This window comes from Cnephaeus nilssonii (assembly GCF_951640355.1).
Source record: "Cnephaeus nilssonii genome assembly, chromosome: X".
Taxonomy (NCBI): domain Eukaryota; kingdom Metazoa; phylum Chordata; class Mammalia; order Chiroptera; family Vespertilionidae; genus Cnephaeus; species Cnephaeus nilssonii.
The window spans coordinates 115,574,945-115,598,400 of NC_137071.1; the positions used below are offsets into that span (position 1 = coordinate 115,574,945).

At 40.3% G+C, this 23,456-nt stretch overlaps 1 protein-coding gene and 1 pseudogene across 4 annotated transcripts in view; one reads left to right on the forward strand and one right to left on the reverse strand.

Annotated features, from left to right (window-relative positions):
• LOC307096048 (ferritin light chain-like) lies at positions 1–22,799 on the reverse strand (annotated as a pseudogene). Its single transcript has 2 exons — positions 22,287–22,799; positions 1–92 (listed from the first exon to the last, which is right to left on the reverse strand). The product of its transcript is annotated as a ferritin light chain-like (transcript).
• The window catches only part of TENM1 (teneurin transmembrane protein 1), a gene marked incomplete at its 5' end in the record, with an annotated part of 652,563 nt that overhangs the window by 550,136 nt on the left and 78,971 nt on the right, over positions 1–23,456 (forward strand). The gene's annotated exons all lie outside the window — the stretch shown is intronic.

Consider the following 23,456-nt stretch of genomic DNA (forward strand, 5'->3'; position numbering starts at 1 on the left):
CTAAAGATTGAATTTGATTTCTCCAGTTCTTAAGACCATTGCCATGCTGTAGTCTATCTCAATATGCCTCTGACAGACATCATCTCTGAAGTCTATTCCAGAAGATAAGAACAGTAAGGATTAAATTTTAGCCAATATGCATTAGTATAGACATAACTGTTATTAAAATATTGAAATGATACTTCTCTGGTTGATAATTATTGTCCACAGCCCCCTGAGTGCCTCCCTGATACCCCAACCTCATCTTAGGGATTACTTCCTGGAAACTCCCAACAGTCCCAACAACTAAATGGTTAATTACTAGCTGGCAGAGAGCCTCAAAAATGCAGGCTTCTTCTACCACTGTTAATATTTAAATATGTTGAATGTCTTGCAGACTCTAGACATTTCTGGCTTTTGCTTAACACCAACCTTTAATGAACCTTTTCTCCATTAATTTAAATCATTCTTGAAGCGATGTATATTTTCAATTTATATCATCCCTTGGATAACAAATTCCAATTCTTTTTGCCTTCTGTAAGAGCATGGCCTCTCTTTTTATTTGTCCTAAATTTACTTCTCAATCTTTACAGGTCAATGCTTGGTTCTATTGCCTGGAATTTGTGAATAAATCTGTGCTCTTCCAATTAGCTTCATGATTTTATAGACTTGGATCATATGGATCATATTCCCATCTTATGCCATAAGCTAAAGGATCAACTTTTAAGTCTGTCATCATATATCATCCACTCTATCTGTTTAATTATTTACTCATTCTTCTCTATTCTTTCTCCAATATGGTGTGTGAGTGTGTGTATGTGTGTGTATGTATGTGTGTGTGTGTGCTTTTATTTTAGTTGGTTTTATGAAGTGTTCATTTTAGTGGGTTTTAAGAAGCCAATGTGATCTTTTTTAACTATTACACAAATAGAACACAACTGTTACACAAAAATTTAAAAAAAAAGAATGCAAAAATATTTTTAAATGAACTTATTCATAATCCTATCACATGTAGAAAACCACTGTTAACATTTTAGTATATATCTATCTAGACTTTTTTCTATGCCTACCATATATTCTATTTTCTACTAATGGAATCATATTACAGAATGCTGTTCTAAAATCTGCTTTTCACACTTAATTTATTATGAACATCTTTCCATGCCAAAAAGATATAGTGAGGTCAATGTGTTTAATTTGTTAGATTATCACTTATTATTTCAAATATTAAGAGGTTACTCTTTAGCCATTTGACATTTGCCATATGGGGATTAAATTTCAACCACAATCAAAGTTTAAAGCTTTCCCTTTCTTCGAGGCCATATTCAAGTTCTAGCTGTGCCTTTCATAAAGCCCCTCTGGCTAATCACAGCAAATTAAATCTGAATTTCTTTAACAGTGTCTACACTACCCAATTAGCACTTGATTATATTTTGCCTTCTTTTACTTAGCAGTTCTTTCATGAATGGGAGGTTTTTTTATTGCTGAAGTAAGCTGCTTGAGATGAGAAACTACATCTAATATTTCTTTTTAATCTTCCCCACCTCCTCAGCAATATCTTGCACAGTGTGGGATCCACTACACATGTTTATTGTGTAATTGATCAATTAAGTAACTTTTACCTACACCAAGTATTCCTAAGAGGAATTTCAGTGGTGCTTAAAGCAGATAAACTTGTTTCCTTAAGAGAAAATAAGTCCCCAAGTATCATGTTAAAGTGTTTTGAAATGTTTTTTTCTTCTCTGGTGCCAGCTTTCATTTCTTACACATAGTAGGTCCACATTAAATACTTGAATATTGAATGCAGAACTCAGGGGCAACATATAATTGGCTCATCTTTCAGGGAAATACTGGCTGGGTCACACCTTTACACAGGTTTAAAACACTTGTGAGTATTTTAAGGTTTTCTGCATAAGAAATATGGAGGAGCCCTAGCCGGTTTAGCTCAGTGGATAGAACGTCAGCCTGCAGACTGAAGGGTCCCAGGTTCAATTCCGGCCAAGGGCACATGCCTGGTAGCGGGCTTCCATCCCCAGTGGGGGGCGTGTAGGAGACAGCCAATCAATGATTCTCTCTCATCATTGATGTTTCTATCTCTCTCTCCCTCTTCCTTCCTCTCTGAAATCAATAAAAATGTATTTTAAAAAAAGAAATATGGAGGAATCTAGCTTGTATTATGCCTGAAATAGACATCCTCCCGAGTTGCCACTAGTATGAAAACCACTCATCTCATCTACCACATTCAACCTGCCACATAGAGGATAAATATATCGACTTTTCCAAATAAAGCAAATAATCAGTTCCTTGCAGATTCTCCTTCCCCCCCCCCCATTTGGAAAGTAGCAGTAATAGAATCCTGATGACGAGGATTTACATGAACTCCTGAAGCATCAGTAATGAGAGTGCCAAAAGTTATATATCTACTAGAAGCCCGATGCACGAAGATACGTGCTAGAATGGGCTTCCCTTTCCCTGGCTGCCGGCACCGCCTCTCCACTCCGGCCCAGCCCCTTTCCACTCAGGCCCTGGAGCCACCTCTTTCCACTCCAGCCCCACCTTCCCATGCTGCTCAGAGGCCCTGAGAGACCCGGGGTGGGGCAGAACGCCTGCGTCGTTGCCATGGTGATGATGCAAGCATCCTGCCCCCATCACTGGGTGCCTGTATGTGCAAATTAACCGCCATCTTTGTTGGGTTAATTCGCATATCACTCCTGATTGGCTGGTGGCGTAGCGGAGGTACGGTCAATTTACATGTTTGTCTATTATTAGGAAATATTAAAGTTAATATTAAACTAAGTTTTTCTTGTCATAGCTAGTAGTGCATTTTCCTTTGGCTAGATTTACTAATCTTCCTATCCAAAAGTGGCCTTTACAATAACCTGGTATTTTGATTGGTCCCAAAGCTTTCAGGGACCCTAAGAACATCTGGCCCAGGATTCAGATAGCTGAATGTCTAATCCATCTAAGACTGCTTTCACTTAATGTACTGAGCTGATGTTGGCAACATCTGCTCTGATACAGTGAGTGAATGAAGATGTTTAAAGGAAGGGAATGTGTGACTCACATGAAGTATCCACCACATCTCCTTCAACTATGTTAACAATTCTTGAAGACCCTGTTAGTGATCTTCAAAGTCACTCAGATAGCAGAACCTATGTCCACACATCAGTCACTCTTGAAAATGCTGGTCAGAACTCTTAGGTACTTAACCAAGGCACCTATCTCTGTGCCAAATATAGACAGAACTCACCCTTGGCAGTGAATCAGAAGTGAGATTCTCATTATATGGAATGCTGCAGGGCAATTTCATAGACTTGCGTGGAAGAAGGAAAAATCATGCAAGAAGTCATTAAAACACAGTGTGCAAATTGAAAGGAGAGTCTTGCTAATTGCTAATTATATCTCTGAGGTTCTCCTGCAGGTTCTTTATCTCTCAAGAAAGCACAATTTGTTTCTTTCTTTTGCTTAACAGCGACCATGCACATCAGTTCCTTCTTCCTTCCCCTTTACAAGACAGCAAATGTATAATGGATTTCTTTAAGGAGAGGTTTGACTTTTTCTCTCCACCTAGAAGCTAATAAAGAAAAGCTAAAAAGCTATAGATCAGTAGAGAATGGAAAAGTACATCTAGGGAGTACCATTTTGAGGTTAGGAAAGAGAGCTTGCCCTAAGACTTTAACAAGCAACATATTGCAATTACAGGCAGGCTCTCCAACATGTCCTTAATTATGCAAGGTAAGTCAAATAAATGTTAATCTACAAGACAGCTAATTTATTTTCTGAATCTATTCTAAAAATAGGATGAAGTAAAATTTGCTTTTGAGATCATTTGGCCTAAAGTTGGAATAAATTATCAAATGGGATTTTAAAAGTCAGCAAAAGGTAAAAGGTCAAAAGCCATTAGATGAAGATATATATATGGTAGCAAATTGCAATGAATGTGGGGATAGGGAACCTAGACTTTTTGTTAAATCTATGTGATGCCAGGGTTTCTTTGAATGGCCCTGTTTAAGTTACTGTACCACATGGTGCTTTAATTTTCCTGCACACTAAAATAGACTTAATGATGCCATTGACTAATTTTGTTACATTGGGCTAGTCATTTAAACACTGGATCCTGAGATTCCTCAGTTGTAAACTGAAGGGCTTGGGATGATCTCCCTCAAAGCTTCAATGCATTAAAATGACCACAATTATAACTTACTGTCAACTGTGTACCATATACACTGTACTAGGTATTTTACACACAGCATCTCTAACCTTTACAACTATGCAAAAGGTCAATAGTATCATACCCAGTATATATATGAGGAAACAGAGACTAGATAAATCAAGAAATTTACCAGGGTCAAACAGTTTAGAGATAACGCTAGAATTCAAATCAAGTCAGCCTCCACTATCCCATACTGTCTGCCCTGCAGCTAAAACCCATGGTCTCTGTTGAGAGTAGGAAATATTGGAAAATGCTTTTCAATCTAATAAAATCTATTTAATGGGAACAACATATTTTTATTTGTAAGATAAATGACTTTTAGTCTAGCTTCCTTTTCTTACTAAAACTCTTCCTCTGATTTTTCTGACCTGATCGTGTACCCTTAGTGCACTATATAGCATTTACATAATCTGTAAATGTAATTAATCAAATAAATCTCCAGGAAAGCTTGTCACATTTTTTGCAAGAGTCTGCAATTAGGAACTTCAGCAACATTTTCTTAAGGGGTGGAAGCAGGAAACCTTAACTTTATTAAATTTCTTGACTATAACTGGTAACTACAAATTTGGTTTAAAGGAAAAAATGGAAGTGTCCTTGAATAGATTTTCATATAAGACTAGAGGCCCAGTGCATGGATTAGTGAACCGGTGGCGTCCCTTGGCCTGACCTGCAGGGATCAGGCTGAAACCAGCTCTCCTACATCCCCCAAGGAATCCTGTATTATGAAAGAGTGGTTCTCTGGTGACGCACCCCAGAATCAGGCTTCCTCCTCTCTGGTTCCAGGTGTGTCACCCAAGAACCGCAGCTGCCAAGTTACTGCAGCTACCAAGTCACCACAGCTCTGCAGCTCCTGCATTGAGTGTCTGCCCCCTGGTGGTCATTGTGCATCATAGCTACCGGACGGTCAGCTGGTCAGCCAGTCGCTTAGGTTTTTATATATATAGATAGCCCGTGGGTACTTCTCTGGGAAGAAATCTTTATCTGATCTAGTTTTAAATACTTTGATTTGAGTCCCAATAAAGGAAAACATTTGCCATTTTACTCATCAATACTTCAATGTAATGAGGCAAGGAAAAAAGTTTAGCAAAGAGCTTTATGGTGTGCTAATTCCTGGCATTGTATATAAGTTTGAGTTGACTTTGAAAGATGCTTTTAAAACATGCATGGATGATGTAGTTGAAACTTAGGTTCCATTTATTATTTTTACTGCAACTTTCTTTAATTCTACAGAGAACTCAAACTAATGAGTCATGTAATAGATGACCAAGTACTTAAGCAGAATGTGAAATGGTACTAGGTGGGGATATAAAATAAAATTTGTGACAAGCTGAATACTTTATTTTTTTAAGTAGATACAGAGGGTGAAGGAGTGACTGGACAGGATGAAATTAATCAATGACTTAATTTGGTTCCCTTGGACCTCACCAAGGATTATATCTCTATTTCCATGTACATCTTTAAGCAAACTGACCTCAGCACTCAGAAGGTCTTAGGCAATATCCAGACGAGTTCAAACAGCCCCTGAGCCATTCCCTAGGAGGGAAAGGATCCTTGAATCTTCATGGCTTCCAAAAGTTTCTTAGGATATTCATTATCCTAATCATATAAGAGTTACTTTAACTTTATGGCAATTAAGAAATCTGGGTATGATAGTGTCAAGACAAAAAAATAAAAACATCTGAGGTGCATCCTGAGGCTCTACTGATTGCCCTGGCAGCTACATGCTATTCTAAAAGGCTAAATTTGGGGTTATCAGAAAGATGCTAAAACTCTGATCAGTAACATCTTGCTGATGTCACTGGTGTCTATGAGGGAGAGAGTATAGTATACAAAGAGGTGCAAGAATATCCTTTTGGTTGTCCTATGCAATAAAGAGCAGTAGTTTTTCCTATTTCTTTAGTACCATGGTCAGCAAACTGTGGCTCACGAGCCACATGCAGCTCTTTGGCCCCTTGAGTGTGGCTCTTCCACAAAATACCACTGCCTGGGCGAGTCTATATTGAAGAAGTGGCGTTAGAAGGAGTTTACGTTTAAAAAATTTGGCTCTCAAAAGAAATTTCAATCGTTGTACTGTTGATATTTGGCTCTGTTAACTAATGAGTTTGCCGACCACTGCTTTAGTACATGATCCATTATGGTGACACTAGTGGCCCAGTGCACGAAATTCATGCACATTAAAAGGGAATTAATTAGAGGAGATATTTTAATATTGCTATTTGCCCTTTCTCTATAATAGAAGTGTCAGAGATGAAAGAAAATTAGTAAAATGTATATGAAAACCTCCCTCCTGTCAGAGTCTCAGGCCCACTGCGGGACCCAGAGTCAAGTCCCGGCCAACCCATGCGTGCCTCAAAATCGCATGAGACCCAGACCTGGCTAGCCCCCCCTCATTGGGCAAGACCCAGACCCAGCCGGCCGGCTCCACTCACCTCAAGCCCAGCAGGGCAGGGGATGAAGCCTCCTGCTGCTTTTGAGTAACAACCATTTGCATATTATCCTTTTATTATTAAGATATGCATTACCTATGGACACAGACAATAGGGTGGTGAAGGCCGGGGGCAGGGCAGGAACAGGGTGGAGGGAAAAAAAGGAGACATTGTAATATTCTCAACAATAAAGATTTTTTTAAAAACCCAAATGGGTGTAGCTGTGTTCCAATAAAACTTTATTTACAAAACAGGTGGAGCTGGATTTGGCCTGCAGGCTATAGTTTGCTGACCGATTTTATTTTATTTTATTTTATTATTTTAAAGAATAGCTTATTGATTTTTAGAGAGAGAGAGAAAGGGAATGAGAGAGAGAGAGAGAGAGAGAGAGAGAGAGGTTACAAAAACAGTAATAGACTTGTAGCCATTGTATTAGTCAATGAAGAGCTCATTGGTGACTGCCATTGGTGGTTTGAATGGTGGTAGAGACGGAAGCCAGGTTTCACTTATTTGATGAGCCAATGAGAGGTGAGAAAATAAACACCACTACTGAATATCACTCTAATGTGAAGCTTGGATATAAACAATAGAGTGATAAGAAGTGAGAGGACAAAGCACTCGGGGAGTTTTTTTTTCTATAAGAGAGATGGGGCAATGGTATAGGTAAATAGAAAGATACAGAAGACAGAATAAATGATGAAATAAGGTCTGGAGGAAGCTGAAAGGAAATAGGTCTTCAATTGATGAGGAAATTGAAGAGACTAACCTAAGATAATGTATAGATGTAAGGATAAGTTTTAGGCAGAAGGAGCCAGAAGGCTGCTGGTACATCATTCTGTTAGCCTCAGTGTTATCAAGGAAGTGGATTTATTCTGCTAAAAATGAGGAAGTAAATTTAAGCCTTGAGGTATATGGAAAAGGTTTGGAACAAACCCTTAGTGAAGTAGAATTTCTGGATAAGAACATTCTACCACCCATGGCCAAATTCCCAGCTCAACTTCAAGGCATTTCTCGTAAGAACTTTCCTCCCACATACTTGTCTTAGAATCAGAAGCATCTTGAGAAAAATATGTTTGAGAAAGCCTTAAAATTCAGGCAAAATATTTGTTCTTTATTGCTCAGTGATCCCATGCTGTTTCCACTTCAGGAGATTTTTTCCCCCCTAAATTGTGTATTGGTAGCTCAGTTTATAGTAGCTATACCAGAGGACTTAGTGCCTGTTATGCAGCCAGAGTGAGAGTTCATGTTATTCGTCGTCTGTCTAATTCATCTGCTTATGATGGTCAAAAAAATTTAACCTTATATTATGTCAGCAGCTGGAACATGAGAACCTTTCTGTCTTTTCTGTCACAGTCCTAAAGCCATAAGCTCTTGATGGCAGTCAACAAAAGGAAAAGCACTTATATCTAACTTTGACTAATTGGTCTAGGTAACATTAATGGTTAATACATAGAAACCTGCATTAAGTTCATTCAAGTTTTATAAAACATTATTAAATGACTTTTTCTTCTGCATTTATTTTAATTTTCATGCATGCATAAGATTCAAGCAAGCACAGAGATAATATTTTAGAGGCCAAATGCCATGAGAGATAAGTTTCCAGGTTCTGGAGTCAAACAGAATTGTATACAAATCCCAGATCCACCACTCAATTAATGTGTGACCTTGGGTAAGTCACCTAACTTCCCTGAGCTTCAGCTCCCATGTCTGTGAAGTTATCATGCTAAGTAATAGTGCCTACTCAACAGAGTGTTCAGTAATATATGTAAAGTGCCTATTGCAGTGCCCAGCATGTTGTAGTGTGTATACAGTAAATGGTGCCTACCATTATGATCAGGCTTTCTATTTTGTTGCTAAAAATAATACTGCTTAACATAGTGACCAAGCATGGAATATGTTACTTTGCAAGTTCCATGTCCTTGTAAGTCAACCTGAGACTTTATTATTTCTAGGGAAAAATGGTGCCACTAAAGAAGCAAGAGTCAAGATAGGGTCAGATTCAGGTATCCTATATAATAAAGAGCTAATATGCTAATTAGACCGAACAGCAGAACAACCTTCCAGATAACCTTCTGGACGAAGCCAAGACTGCGAGGGCTGAGGCAGCCAGGGCTGCAAGGGCCGAGACCCTTGCACAAATTTCGTGCATCAGGCCTCTAGTTGTGATTTGATTAGTTGATCCCTCCCAACCTTGAGATGCAGTAATTCTAGTGCTGGTTCCTTGTACATGTAGTTTGAGGAATCCCCCCACAAGGCCCACCTAACCAAAACAATTCCCTTAGTAGACTACCATTTCAATATTAAATTCATTCCATAAGGAGATTCTTCGGATGTGAACTTAAGTGTTTAGTGTAGGATATTGCCTGGGAGAGCAACACATTAATTCTTCATTGAGACACTTGATAGGGGATTTGGAGGCATGGACGTTTTTGGATAGATGAGATCACCTGAGCGGACAAGCCAAGGTGGGAGCTACTTCAAGTAGCACGGGGAAGTGGCGTGCTGGGTATCTGACAGAATGGCAACAAAGAGGGGAGAGATGGGGGAATAACAGTGATATACACCTCTGTAGTACTGTTTAGAATGAAACTTAGACCTCTACATATCAGGACAGACAGTAGGGAATTATGGTTCTTACTCTTTTTATTCAAATCACCAGCCAAAATAACTGCTCCCTTAGCATAGCTCCTTAGTGTCACATCTTTTTTGTCTGTCCACTTAAGCATCACTTCAGTTGACAATGAGAAGAACCCCCTCCCCATCAAACCAAAATGACAGAGATCACAAACTAACACACTACAAATCACTTCAGTCATATTTTGAGTGGTGTATTATGGTAACCTATAAATAACTAATTGCGTAAAATTGCTTTAGTAGTTTCTAGATGGCAGCTTTAATTAAAAGCACCAGAGACATTTCGAAATTTAGAAATGGATGGCATGTAATTTGCCCTTTTACCAACCATAAAATGGTAATTAAGGAATTTGATTCACTTCTTCCTATTAAAAGTTTTATGAGAATAGCAAGTTCCTTCTAAGTACAGTTTCTGTTCAGTAGAAGGTAGTATGTTTGCTTTATCAGTCTTCTCCAGCAGGGTAAGAGATGTTTTAATGTACAAATTCTTCAGAAGTTAATAAGGAAATTTCTTTCAATCCAAAATGTTTGTTTTTAATGTTCTAAAATATGAAACTGTATTAGAGCTAAAAACCTTTGATCATGACCCCATATTGCTCCACTATCAGTTACAAGATGGCCTAGTAATTTCAAGTTTACCAAATGTATGGAGCTGACTATAAAATCTAAGAAATGAGGAAGTCATTTCCTGGTGAGTCTAGCATGCTTTGCTGATTCTTAAAGGAATCTGAAATCTACAGTGTGTTGACTTGCCAGATAATTCATAATATTCACTCCACAACAGAGGAGTCATCAGAAGACATTTTTACCTTCATTGATCATCCAGTAATACTGATTCAATTAGCAGGTATAGAGTGTGAAACTCACACAATGTGCAGCAAACCCAGATGTCTTTGGAAATCCCTGATTTTAATATCATCATGGAGTAAAACACAGCTGGAAATGGAGCCAAGGAGCCCAATTTTATTTTGTAATTGATCAATTGATTACATTTTGGGACCACTTCAGACTAAGGATTATGGATAGCACTACACAAGGCATTTACTAGTAGACCAGTGTTTTAAAGGCAACTAATGGCTTAAGTTACCTTAAACATGTAAGAAAGCAGCTAGGTTTGCTTTTCTTTAAGTCAAACAGATTCTCTAAAGTTGTCTAAGCAGCAAACTGGTCAAGTTGAGGATGTTTGAAATGTCTCCTCTTCATTCACTCTTTCAGGGATTCCCCTGGCTAACTCTGAGCCCCATCCTCCATCCCTCTGTCTGTATTTGCTAGATAGAAGTTCAGCCTTTCGTCTTCTCTCTCCCTACTTAGAACTGGATGGGCATGCAGCAGGATACTGAAAGGGGATGGGACAGTGGGAAGGATATTTGATCACTGACATTGTTTACAATTTTCAGTGATTGGTGATAGTAAACATAGACGTACTATTCATCAGTTTTATTATTGCTTTTACCATTTCTACCGAAAATGCACTCCCCTTACTGTCTGCATGCAGGATGTACTGCCCCCCAAAACTTGGCACAACTTTGCCGGTATAAGGAAAATACTCACAATGTAATATTCAATGGAAGGTCCGGGATACAAAACTATTACTATTTGCTCCTACATCTGTAAGGGTGCAGGAGTGGTGTGTACACATAGAGGTAAAAGTTTGAGAGGAAGTTTATCTAAATTTCTGTGTTAGCAATGGTAATTGCTGCATAAGGAATTTTGAGCGATTTTATTTTTTTCTCTTTAATTTTCTGAGCATTTATTATTTTTATAATCCAACAAAATATATATTTTTAAACACACACACACACTGTCCTGTCCTATGGCCAATCTCTGAGGACTCAGGTGTCTTTGCTTTCATAAATGACAGCTCTCCAAAAGGGGTGTCATAGTGTAGATGGGTGACGATGTGTTATGCTCATCTGAGCATGTTACTGGAGACCTGCTGAAGGGAGAGTACAATAAATCAAGAAAAAAATCAAAATGAAAGACCGTGGAGACATCCTAGCAGGCCAGTAGTGAAAGGTCCTTTTATTGCACTTGTTGTTTTTAAAGAAAGAATTATAAAGAATACAAATTAAAATGGCAAATAATCTCACCATCTGGATAAGCCCCATTGATATCAAAACATAAAATTAGTATAATAATAAATAGTAACATTTGTCTATGGTTTGAAAGCTTGAACTCTATAGAAAGGTGCAGAAAGAAAATGTCAGGCTTCTTCACAAAGAGACACACTCCAGTATCTCTCTTGAAAGGTAACCAGTTTCTTGCAATTCCTTCATGTGTATTTTTCCCTTACATAAAAGGAATCATATCATATAAATTACTCTTTACCCTGCTTCTTTCATTTGATTATATATCCTGAAGACAGTTCCACTGTATGACATTATAACATGGATATACCATAATTTATTAAGCCATTTGCTTCTTGATGGGCATTTGGTGTTATTTTTAATCTTTTGGCACTATGCTGCTACATTGAACAACCTAGTTCATATGTTTTGAAGCACTTTTGTTAGTATATGCATAGGGTTAATTTTTCTCTATAGTAGATATTACCAACTTGTCCTCCCAAAAGATTGAACATATTCACACCAATAATTATAAGAGTGCCCATTTTGCTATTACCTCAGAAGTTTTCAGTGTCATTAAATATTTTAATATATATCTCTCTGATCAGTGGAAAATGTTAGCTTCTAGCTTTAATTTGAATTTCTTTAATTATAAATGAAGTTGAGTGTTATTTTATATCAGTTGTGACCATTTGTATTTTTTTCAGTAAATTTACTTTCATATCATCTGCCAGTTTTTCTATTGAGCTGTTGCTCTTTCTATCTTACAAATTAAGAAAAGCATCCCATTGTCTCTTATATGTGTGGCAAATATTTTCCAACTTTGTCATTTATCTTTTTGTTAACCATATAGAAGTTTCCTAACTTTATATGGTCAGGTTTAGCAGTATATTTTCTTAAGGTCTCTAAAGTTTGTGTCCTCTAGAAAAACCTTCCTGAAGTAAAGTCATTTTTAAGGCAGATAGGCAGGCCTTTCAGTGACCCTTAAATCTTACTATGTGTCTTTCTCATTTGGGCCTCATGAAATTTATAAAACTTAGGAAGTGTTTATAGTAATTAAACCTAGAGACTTTGGAATCAGGCAGATAAAACTGAGTTCAAGTTTATTATTAACATCTCCAAGCCACTGTTTTCCCATCTGTAAAATGGAGATCGTGCATCTGCCTTCCTTCTAGGGTAATAGAGGATGAAATGACACCATATGGGTTAAGTCAGTACTTGGCACAAATTAAGTACTGAATAAAGTATGATCATGAGAATGAGGATAAGTAAATAAGTTTTAAAACTAATAACTCTTGAGGGAGATAAAGAAGTCTGGAGAGGAGAAACCAAAATGGCGGCATAAGGTATACAACTGTCACAACCACACCAAATCTACAACTAAAAGACAAAATGGCTATCATCCAGAACCATGGGAAAGCTGGCTGAGTAGTTCTACAACTAGAAGGAAAGAGAAAAGCGCATTGAGTTCGGTAAGAGGTGCAGAAGTGAAGTGCGGAGGTATGGAGGCACGAGCAAAAGGGGCTAGCAGCTGGGTACACTGTTGTCTTTTTCAATCAGAAAGGAGATGCAAGCTCCCGACTGCTCTACACTTCAGTTTCTGGAGAGACTCTGGGGACCCAGACTCCTACGGGGAGAAACTCGACTGTCTGGCATCAGGTCGGAAAGCGAGGGTGGCTTTCTCGCAGAGGTGCTCGCAGGGATCATTGTTACTATGTGGGGGCGCGGGACACAGGGACGCGGAGACACTGAGACGGCTGACTGGCAGCCATCACTGTTTGCTCTGCCCTGGTGATTCCCTGAGACCCTGCCCCACCCAATTTACAACCCCATCCAAGCTGTGTGCAGCAGCTTTTGCATATGAATGGCCTGTCCTTTCGCAGCCTAACCTAACAAACTGCAGCTGGGTCAGAGAGCTCCAAAACTTCCAAACCCCAAACAAAGAGGAGAAATCTGCAGATCTCGCTGTAGCTCCTGCTGATTGGCCTCAGGCAGTGGCTGACTTTGCATCTCCTTGGAGATCCAGGAGCCAGTGTACCTAGTGGTCAGTGTGAGATGATACCAGATTTCAACTCCTCACATCCATAAGTGACACACTCAAGAGGCAGACTCAGTGAGCACCAAAGCCCCACTGAAGCAAGTCCTGCCCCATAAGGGTGTCTCCAGCACAGCAGTTCTTCTATTATAGACACAGTGGGTCCTCACAGCCAATTGGCCTGGAGGTCAGTTCCTCCCAGTGATACCAACAGCAATCAAGGCTTAACTACAACAAGACTGTGCACCCATCCCAAAAAGGGGTGCACCAAGAGTGTCCACCTCAGGTGATTGAGGAGGCTGAGCCACTGGGCCCTATAGGACACCTACCACACAAGGCCACTCTATCAACACAGGGAAGCAGCCAAAATGCGGAGACAAAGAAACATGTCACGAATGAAAGAAATGGAGGAAAGCAAAATACTGGATATAGAGTTCAAAACCACAGTTATAAGGTTACTCAAGAATCTTCTAGAAACCTCCGAGGAACTTAGACCTCTGGGGGACTTAGTGAGACCTTCAAGGATCTTAATAAGAATGCCAAAAAAAAAAAAAATGGAAAAGGACCAGTCAGAAATTAAGCATACACTGTCTGAAATAAAAAATAATATACAGAAATTCAACAGTAGACTAGAGGATCCCAAGAATCAAATCAAAGATTTGAAATATGAGGAAGCAAAAAACACCCAACCGGAAAAGCAAAAAGAAAAACGAATCCAAAAATATGAAGATAGTGTAAGGAGCCTCTGGGACAATTTCAAATGTAATGACATCTGAATTATGAGGGTGCCAGAAGAAGAGAGAGAGCAAGATATTGAAAACCTATTAGAAGAAATAATGACAGAAAACTTCCCCTACCTGGTGAAAGAAATAGACTTACAAGTCCAGGAAGCGCAGAGAACCCCAAACAAGAGGAATCCAAATAGGACCACACCAAGACACATCATAATTAAAATGCTAACGTCAAAAGACAAAGAGAGAATCTTAAAAGCAGCAAGAGAAAAACAGTTAGTTACCTACAAGGGAGTACCCATGTGACTGTCAGCTGATTTCTCCACAGAAACTATGCAGGCCAGAAGGGGGTGGCAAGAAATAATCAAAGTGATGAATAACAAGAACCTACAACCAAGATTACTCTACCCAGCAAAGCTATCATTTAGAATTGAAGGTCAGATAAAGAGCTTCACAGACAAGAAAAAGCTAAAGGAGTTCATCACCACCAAACCAGGATTATATGAAATGCTGAAGGGTATTATTTAAGAAGAGGAAGAAGAAGAAAAAGGTAAACATAAAAATTATGAACAACAAAGTGACAATAAATACATGCCTATCAACAAGTGAATCTAAAAATTAAAGTCAATAAAAAATCTGATGAACAGAATAAACTGGTGAATATAATAGAATCAGGGGCATAGAAAAGGAGTGGACTGACAATTCTCGGGGGGAAGAGGGTGTGAGGGGTATGGGAAGAGATTGGACAAAAATCTTACACCTATGGATGAGGACAGTGGCGGGGGGTAAGGACTTAGGGTTGGGGGGGGGACTAGGTAGAGGAGAGCTATGGGGGAAAAAAGAGGAATATCTGTAATAATCCTATATGATAAAAGGCTAAAATGCAAATGGACCAAATGGCTGACCACCAGGGGGCATATGCTCAATGCAGGAGCTCCCCCTTGGTGGTCAGTGCACTCCCGCAGGGGGAGCGCCACTCAGCCCAAAGCTGGGCTCACGGCAGCGCTAAGGATGTCTGACTGCTGGCTTAGGCCCGCTCCCCCAAGGGCTCCCAGACTGCGAGAGGGTGCAGGCCAGGATGGTCTTAGGCGACCCTGCTAGTGGTTCCCAACCTGTGGGTCACAACCCACAGGTTGACAACCACTGCTGTAGAGCCTAAGACCATCGAAAAAAAAAGGTATTTACATTATGATTCATAACAGTAGCAAAATTACAGTTATGAAGTAGCAACGAAAATAATTTTATGGTTGGGGGCCACCACAACATGAGGAACTGTATTAAAGGGTCGCGGCATTAAAAAGGTTGAGAACCACTGTCTTATATAATAAAAGTCTAATATGCAAATTTTCCTCTCAACCAGGAGTTCAATCAGCAGGCAGGCCGGCCAACCGCCCATGTCCCCTCCCCCTGGCCAGGCTGGCTGGACCCCACCCATGCACGAATTCATGCACCAGGCCTCTAATATATATATACTGAGTGGCCAGATTATTATGCGTTCAGAGATCATAATAATCTGGCCACTCAGTGTATATACAGCCCTGATATAATTATCATTTCAACCATGTATTTAAAATACTTGGAGAGAGGTACTGGTGAAAGCTTGGATGTACAAAATATGTAGAAAGTCACAGGTACACATTTGTATGAGGAGACATATGCTGCAATGTCATTTAGTAAAAAAAAAAAAAATGGCCCTGGTCCGGTAGCTCAGTTGGTTAGAGCATCATCCCTATAGGCAAAGGTTGTGTGTTTGATCCCAGGTCAGGGCACATACAAGAATCAACCAAGCCTGGCCAGTGTGGCTCAGTGGTTGAGCATTGACATATGAACCCAGAGGTCACAGTTTGATTCCTGGTCAGGGCACAAGCCCATGTTGGGGGCTTGACCCCTAGTGGGAGTCGTGTAGGAGGCAGCCAATCAATGATTCTCCCCTTCTCCCTTCCTCTCTGAAATCAATAAAAATTTACTTTTTTAAAAAAATATATGGGCGCCCTAGCTGGTTTGGCTTAGTGGATAGAGTGTCGGCCTTCAGAATAAAGGGTCCCGGGTTCAATTCCTGTCAAGGGCATGTACCTTGGCTGCAGGCTCCTCACCAGCCAGGCCCTGGTTGGGGCGTGTGCAGGAGGCAACCAGTTAATGTGTCTCTCTCACATGGATGTTTCTGTCTTTCCCTCTCTCTTCTACTCTCCTTAAAAAAATCAATGGAAAAATATCCTCAGGTGAGAATAAACAAAACAACAACAACAACAATAATAATAATTAAAATAAAAAATATGTGGGCACATTTTTAAGTCACTTTGTATATTGTAATTATTTTTTAATACATTTTATTGATTTTTTACAGAGAGGAAGGGAGAGAGAGAGTTAGAAACATCGATGAGAAAGAAACATCAATCAGCTGCCTCCTGCACACACCCCCACTGGGGATGTGCCCGCAACCAAGGTACATGCCCTTGACTGGAATCGAACCTGGGACCTTTCAGTACGCAGGCTGATGCTCTATCCACTGAGCCAAACCGGTTAGGGCTGTATATTGTAATTATTGAGGCTAGACTTGCACTGTCTCAAAATATGAGCGGGGTTTGGATACCAGGAGAAAGAAAGGGCATTCCAGGCACAGGGAATAGTGCAGGCAAAAATGTAGTGATGGGAAAGTGAAAGGTGTGTTTCAGAGCCAGTACTTAGACCAGTTTGACTGGAGAAGTAATACAGAATCCTATCAGACCCATCATCACCAGCCATTTGGAGGAGATGCTGACAGAATAGCACACAGGCTTCCTGCCATCTAAGTCAAGTAGTGCTGAAGCAGGAAATCATGTAACAGATAAAGCACAGCACGATGCCAGAAAACTAACAGTTAATCAAAATCATAAATATTAACATCACATGTGTTAACCTTTCAGAAAGATTTCACAGATAGAGTAGATGTTATTTTATTTGGTCTTTACAGTAATCTGCTGACATGGGCAGCTCAGCTTTTATTTTTACCAGTAGACAAAGGTAAAAACCTGAGGACTGGGAGATTATGTAAATTTTTGAAAGTCACAGTCAGTCTCACAATAGGATCTCCCAGCTTCTGTCCCAAAAGGTCTTCCTCCTCTCATATCTCTCCTGAACATGTCTGGGTGATTGAATTTAGAGAAAAAAAGGTGGGGGAATGGCCTTGGAAACCCAATCTCAATCAAGACAAGGCTAGGGAAGTCACCAGCTCCCTTTGAACAAGGTATCCCAGCTTTTTCAATACCTCTCAATGTAACCTTCTTGTGCCCTCAGACTGTCAAACTTGCAGGTCAGAGCATGAAAAGAGAGTGTCAGAGGAATTGTTTGTGTCATCAGACAATTGTTTTGGCTAATTATTTTCTTTTCCTCAGCTGTTGTGTGTGTGTGTGTGTGTGTGTGTGTGTGTGTGTGTGTATGATTGTTGTAATCATATATTCTTGATTGAGCCCAAATCGGTCCACCCAAATATCTCTTAAATTTCCACTGAAAGGGTTTAAAAATTGTATTCACAGAGTGTTTGTTACCCTGCCCTGCCTTTTGCAAATGACTGTCTACCACTTCTGACTGTGAACCTCTCTTCCAGCATTAGCTTCATTAGTCAAGATGTACAGATATTGGGGGAATTATAAATGGGCCCTCTGTGTTGATTTTGAATGGGCATTACATCCAAATAATTATCCTACAAAAATTTTAATTCTTCTTGAGTTAGCCCATTTTTGTGAATAAGTAAGCACTGGCAGGCTTACTTCCTTATATCCTGCTTTTATTGAGTATCCAGGCCAAGATACTCTACTTAGTTTGCTTTTTTATTAGAATCTCTTGGTCAGTCACATACCTTGCAAGAGAGTCATTTTCCCTAGAGTGTAACAATTACAATTAGTTTTTCCCTGGTCCATGGGCAATAAATGAACTTTACTTCCTTGGCTAATTGTTCACATAAGGCTCTTGTGAGGCAGTTTGTTTCCTTAGGTGACAGAGGCATTTCTTCAAAATGTATCTGAGTGCTGTCATAGGTGTAGTTACTTGATGTTTGAAGAATTTTAAGGGGGGTGGGTGAATATAAAATATTCAACTTGTATTTGGTAAACCTCATTTATATTAGCCCATACTTCCTGAGTCCTGCAGGAATCATTTGAACAAGAACTCTAGCACAAAAGTAAAACAGGAGATGTGCATTTCAACTGAACTAGAACCATCTACTTCCCCCAGTCTCTCTTACACATATTTCTACATCTATAAAGCAAGGAAAAACAACTCACACCTTTATTAGTGTCTGGTTTCACCGTTAAATGTTAAGACACCACCCCTGGCCCAGGTCTTCCTGAGCAAGTTGTACAGCATGGAGCTTCATTTATTTGGTTTTCTGGATGAAAACTTAAGCTTGAAGGCTTTTTACACCAGTAGTTCAACAGTACAGTATTTCCCCTAAGCCCGTGGTCGGCAAACTGCGGCTCGCTAGCCACATGCAGCTCTTTGGCCCCTTGAGTGTGGCTCTTCCACAAAATACCATGGCCTGGGTGAGTCTATTTTGAAGAAGTGGCGTTAGAAGAAGTTTAAGTTTAAAAAATTTGGCTCTCAAAACAAATTTCAATCGTTATACTGTTGATATTTGGCTCTGTTGACTAATGAGTTTGCCGACCACTGCCCTAAGCTAATGAAATTGTTTTCAACCACTGTCTTTTCTCTATGGTGAATTTAACATAGGGCCCTCTACTACTGTCAAGTGTTACATAATGCTTTGTGGGCTTAAATTTTATACTATGTCTGTCCAACATTGAAAAGCCTAAAATGTTGAAGCAGAGCCTATGAGGAAATCTTTGTCTATGATTCTGGGCTTAGAAAAGTCACTTTCAGGAAGAATGATAGCAATGACTGAGCAATTAGGAACCACTTAACCACTACCATAATATTTCATCCTCTTCAAAGTGCTTCCATTTCATTGGCTGTTATGAGCGTCACACCATTTTACCTTGTGTAGTAGTCAGGATATGGGTTAGGAAATATAGACACTAAGTGGTTAAATATTTGCCTTGTCTTGAGTACTGCAGCTAATCTGCAACAGAAGTCAGCCTGAAACCCAGATCCATGATATGACCTTGGAGCCAGCGTCATATCCATGACATGACCTTGTGGTCCATCGGGAAGCATATTAAGACAAAATCTTAAGGCATTTCTGTTTCCTTAAAACTCCTAAAATGGTAAAGTTGGAAGAGATTATAAGACAAGAAATGTGGATTTGGGGGGGAGCCTGAGCTATTCAGTGTAGCTATCTACGTGGGTCAGATTCATTTGCAGTTAATTTGATCCCTGGTTTTTATTTTACTTTCTCTTGGTTGTTAACCCACTTCCCCCCCCCCACCGCCCCACTCTAATAATCACTAATTGAGAGGGGACTGTATTCCTCTTAAAGGTCTTTAGAGAAAGAGATTACCATTGCCTCCATTCTAAACTCAATTTTAGAGAAATTCATCTGTCGCTCTTCACTTCATGGCATGCTTCATTTGATTTAAGTTAGATGTGCTTCAATATAAATGTGTCAATTAAGTCTATAATTCAACAAGGTTTACTGGAGATTCCTGCCCAGGTCTACTGGATCTGTTGCAGTATAAAAGTAAAGCCTAAAATTCAGTTTTTGCCCTCAAGGAGCTTATTGCCTAGACAGAGTATGATTGGAGAATTCGCATTAAAAATAAACAACCAGCTTCTGTAGGTTAGAAAACAGAGTAGAATGAACTGGAGTTTGAAGAGAAGGCTTCCTGGAAGAGAAACATCTTGTAGAAGCCTTGAAAGATGAATACGGTTTGAGTTGGTGAATGTAATAAGCCAAGCTAACAATTGTATGAAAAAAGAAAACCACACGTGATCTCAATGGCTTAACAAAATAGTAGTTTATTTCTTGCTCATATCACAGACCAATATGGGTTGTCTGGGGGATGGGAGGAATCCCTGCTCCAAGCAGTGACTCAGGGACCCAGGCTCCTTCCATCTAGTGGCTCCTCATTTCACTAAGCCTGGGAGTCCTCCACTAGATGCTCTGCAGCCAACCAGTGTACAGGGGAAGTGACTGATCCACAGAGAAGCTCCATTAAGTTTTGTTAGGGGCCAGGCCTATAAATAACATACATCACTTGGACCACATCTAATCATAGAGTTTCTGCCATACTGAAGGGGGGGCGCTTTCTGAAGTAAAGATGAGGTAGGAAAGGGTGGCAGAACAAGAGCAAAGTTGAGTTCAGCTTGACACCTAGATTTCTGGTTTGATTTGACTAAATCTGATGAACTTGTCACAAATTCTGAACTTCAGTCTTGGTGGGAACAAAAGAGGCTGCATTCTTAGCAAGTATTGTATCATCAGTCACCCAGGTATTTTATTTTTCAATGATGAGAATCACAACTAGATTTGATTATTTTTGGTTTCATAGTACGTGTACCAAGACATAACTTTTTAAAATATATTTTATTTTTTAGAACAGTTTTAGGTTCACAGAAAAATTTAGCAGAATCTTCATACACTGAAACTACTATATATGGTACTTTAACCCTTTGCACTCGCTTGCTTTTTTCTCAATTCCTTTATTCTAATGCTAACCGTGTTGAGTCACACTCGACATCCGAGTGTAAAAGGTTAATGGTGGGTATATGTCATCATACATTTGTTTAAACCAAATGTGCAACACCAAGAATGAATTCTAAGGTAAACTATGGACTTCGGGTAATAATGATGTGTCAATGTAGGTTCATCTGTTATAAAAAATACTAGAGGCCCGGTGCATGAAATTCATGCATGGGGGGGAAAGGAGGGGAGTGTCCCTCAGGCCAGCCTGCACCCTCTCCAATCTGGGACCCCTCGAGGGATGTCCGACTGCCCATTTAGACCTGATCCTGGTGGGATCGGGCCTAAACGGGCAGTCGGACATCCCTCTCATAATCCAGGACTGCTGGCTCCCAACTGCTCGCCTGGCTGCCTTCCTGATTGCCCCTAACCGCTTCTGCCTGCCAGCCTGATCACCCCCTAACTACTCCCCTGCCAGCCTGATTGATGCCTAACTGCTCCCCTGACAGCGTGTTTGCCCCTAACTGCCCTCCCCTTTAGGCCTGGTCACCCCTAACTGCCCTCCCCTGCAGGCCTGCCCCCCAACTGCTCTCCCCTGCAGGCCTGGGTCCCACCCAACTGCCCTTCCCTGCAGGCCTGGTCACCCCCAACTTCCCTCCTCTGCTGGCCTGGTCACCCCTAACTGCCCTCCCCTGCAGGCTTGATTGCCCCCAACTGCCCTCCCTTGCAGGCCTGGTCCCTCCCAACTGCCCTCCCCTGCTGACCTGATCGCCCACAACTGCCCTCCCCTGCTGGCCATCTTGTGGTGGCCATCTTGTGTCCACATGGGGGCAGGATCTTTGACCATATGGGGGCAGCCATATTGTGTGTTGGAGTAATGGTCAATCTGCATATTACTCTTTTATTAGATAGGATGCCACTCTGGTGTGGGGTGTTAATGGGAGTGGGGGTTATGGATGTGGGGAGGCAGGGGATAAATGGGATATCTCTGTACCAAGACATGATTTTTAATGGCAGTACTACACTGATTATTATATTTACTCTAAGTTCATGGATCTTCTCTGCTCACTGCAAGCTCTTCACTGATGATATATTCCTCCTGATTGTCCTCTAGTAAGCATCATAAATGGTGACTCAGGGAATAAATCCAATTCAAAGATATAATTAATTTGACCTATACTATGCCTTTATTTAAAAAAAAAAAAGATTGAATGCATTTTGATGGGACATGATCTTTTTAGTTAACCTTAGTTTCTCCCAGAATCTATTTACTCTAACATCTGGCCTAACTTACAAATTTATGTCACTTGCCTAACCCCTGGTGACATATGAATTTGTGACCCTTATTTCTGAGGCTTCCTTTTTATATGGTAGATCATATGATAATAGTCAAGTTACTAAAATCCCTTTCACATGGAAACTGAGTACTTTGATAAAACTCACCAGCTTTGTGGGGATGAAGCCACAAAATATTTTTTTTCTGCAAAAAGCTTTATTGTTTCATTTGGTCCAATGCATGGAAGAGAGCTTCAAGGTGGTTAAAAGAATGACTAGTAGTTTCGGGGAGAGGCTCAGGTAAAAGCCAGACACCAGGGGGATGCAGAGGGGCCTCTCAAAGGCCTCTGGGCTCCAAAGGCTCCAAGTCGTACTTGCTGGTGAGCCTTTCGGAAAGATACTCGTCCAGCCCAGCCTGGGGCTGGCCAGCCTGCAGAGGTGAGTCAGGTGTACCCCATCTTCTTGATGAGTTTCAACTCCTCACCCAGGAAGTGGTTCTGCAGGAAGTCACAGAGATGAGAGTCTGCAGGCAGAACCCAGGGCATGCAGCTCTAAAAGGGCCTGGTTCAGGTTCCTCTCCAAGGCCAGGGTGACTTCCATGGCATCCTGAGTTTTTCCCACTCATCTTGGGGAGGCTCCAGCCCATCCTAGAAGAGAATGCAGCCACTGCACTGGTTTTGCAACTTTAAGAGATGCTCAGTGCCCTCGCACTTCTTCTCCACCAACTCGCGGAAGAAGTGGCCCACGCCCTTGAGAGCCACATAGTCCGGGTCAAAATAGAAGCCCAGAGAGAGGTAGGTGTAGAAGACCTGCAGATGCAGGTTGGCCAGGCGGTTGACCACAGCCTCCACATCAGTGGAATAATTCTGATGAATTTGGAAGCTCATGGTTGTTTGGCAATAAGGAGTTAAGGTACAAAAGAAAAAAAAAATACAGTGTGTTGGCTGGTCCCGGAGTTGGTTCTGAAGGTGGTGACTGGATAAGACAAAGGAGAGTGGCCAAAAGCTGGAAGAAGGGGCATCCCTGGGTCTGTTCTGTCCAAACACTGTTGAGGCAAGAGACAGATCTTGTCACAGAATATTTTTGAAAAATAATTCTGAAGATGTCCAAGAGATCTACAGGAATATAAGAATTCTTAACAATATTTTGGAAGGGATCATGGATCACTTTGACACTCTTAACAAATGCAATGGACCATCTCCCCATGACAATACCCATATATAAAATATTCTGCAAATAATTTCATGGACTTTCTGAAACTAGTCTGGATACCACTCCCATGGTAAAGTGATTAATAGCCTCATTTAAGCTACATGAGATAGTAATTAAGAGAATGAACATTGAAGTCAGACAAATATGATCTAAATCTAGCATTATTTTTTCTTGGTAAATAATGTGGAATTAGTCATTCGACCTCTGAACCTCTATTTCCGCATCTTAAAATAGATATTAATAATACCTACTCCACAAGGCTACTGTGATGAATAAATGAGAAAATGTATGTAAAGAATCTAGCACAGTGCCTGGAATATCATAGTATTCTC